The sequence below is a fragment of the Chenopodium album genome, chromosome 13 (assembly GCF_948465745.1).
Source record: "Chenopodium album chromosome 13, dcCheAlbu1.1, whole genome shotgun sequence".
NCBI lineage: Eukaryota > Viridiplantae > Streptophyta > Magnoliopsida > Caryophyllales > Amaranthaceae > Chenopodium > Chenopodium album.
This window is the reverse complement of record NC_137846.1, coordinates 11745463-11747133: the sequence shown is the minus strand read 5'-3', so window position 1 is coordinate 11747133 and position 1671 is coordinate 11745463. Positions and strand designations below refer to the sequence as shown.

Genomic DNA, 1671 nt, shown 5'->3' with positions numbered 1-1671 from the left:
TGTGATTGTTAACTATCAATGCTTGGTTAATTTCCTATTGATTGATTTAATGCTATGCAATTAGGTTTGGCCAGATTTAATTGTATGAGTTTAGTAATATTAATTCGAGATTCGACAGATGAGAATTGATGTTTAGGCTTAGTTTCAATAGGCGGACTAATTTATAAATGGTTAAGTCGAGATTCGACAGATGAGATTTAATACCGTTAAATTAACTCTGTGATTATAATACGTAGCGAAAGCCCTTTATAATCTGATTGATCAATGCTTGATGATTGCTTATTATGATTTGCCCTGGAATATTGTTTATTAGTGAACCTATGCCCTAGATCTTTTAATATTTGATTTTTCCCCTACTTTATTTCTTTCGACCTTACTCTTCGTAGTATAGAATTTATTCCCAAAAATATTGGTTACTTAGATAATTTAGATTATAATAATTAATTAGGAGTAGAAAGACTTGTTTCCCTGTGGAGTTCGACCCTACTTCCCTATCTACTTTAGTTAGAGGACTTAGGTATTTACTTTTGATTAGGGGATACGACTTTACCCTGTCAAAATTTGGCGCCGTTGCCGGGGAAACGGTTTTATTTTTATTTCTAATTGTTTTTGTAGTCTAGATTATTATTTTTTTTTTTTGCCTCAAAGGACATTAGTTCTTTGAGGAAGTTCTCATATTTGTCCTTTTAGTTCTCTGTTTATGCCCAGGTGTTCCAGATCAAGTTACATTCCATTCGATCCTGAGATCGAGCGCTCTTTCCATAGACAAAAGAATCTTTATAGACAAATCCTGGCGGGTTCTAGGAGTAACGACATTCCTAGAGATTCGCCACCTGATTCTAGTGATTCGGAAATTCCTTCAGATTCAGAATCAGAGATGACTGCACCTAAGAAGCTCAGCGATTATTCGCAACCGTCCCTGACGGATTTTCCACACCTTTCCCCCGGACCAGACATCGCGGGAGTCCAGTTCGAAATCAAGCCCCAGTTCATAACGATGATAGAAAGAAAGCAATTCAGTGGAGCTAAGGGTGAAGATCCTAATCTTCACATTGCAGATTTCTGTCAATACTGCAATACTATTCGGCAGAATGGGGTAACGCAGGACCAGATCAGGGAGATTCTCTTTCCCTTTTCTTTATGTGGAAAAGCTAAATTGTGGTTTAATGGTTTGAATAGAACTGCACTTGGTATTACTAACTGGGAGACTCTTGCTTTAAATTTTTATAACAAATATTATCCTGCAAAGAAAACAGCTTTACTAAGAAGTGCCATTCAGAACTTTGCCCAGGAGCCAGATGAAGCATTATATGAGGCTTTGGAGAGGTTCAAGGATCTGCAGAGGGAGTGTCCCCACCATAACTTGGCAAAGTGGCAGTTAATTCAAGCTTTTTACAACGGATTAGGGAATGCATCTAGAACAATTCTAGACTCCGCAGCTAGTGGTAGATTTATGAATCTTAATGTTGATGATGCAGGTCAGTTTATTGAAGATATGGCGATACATAATTCCCAATATGGGAATTCTAGAGGCTATGCAAATAAGGGCAAACATCACGTTGATTCAGTATCCCTTTTGCAGGCTCAGCTTACTTCTATTTGCCAGAAATTAGATAACCTTAGTACTAATATCCCTAACTCTGTTGCTAATGTTTCTGCTGTTGCTAATAA

The 1671-nt window shown here is 37.3% G+C and overlaps 1 non-coding gene across 1 annotated transcript; it reads right to left on the bottom strand.

The window, feature by feature from the left end:
* Positions 1-1258: 1258 nt before the first annotated feature.
* Positions 1259-1365, bottom strand: LOC145577267 (small nucleolar RNA R71). Its single transcript, XR_014098721.1, has one exon. It is a non-coding gene; the product is annotated as a small nucleolar RNA R71 (small nucleolar RNA).
* Between the last annotated feature and the right edge of the window lie 306 nt (positions 1366-1671).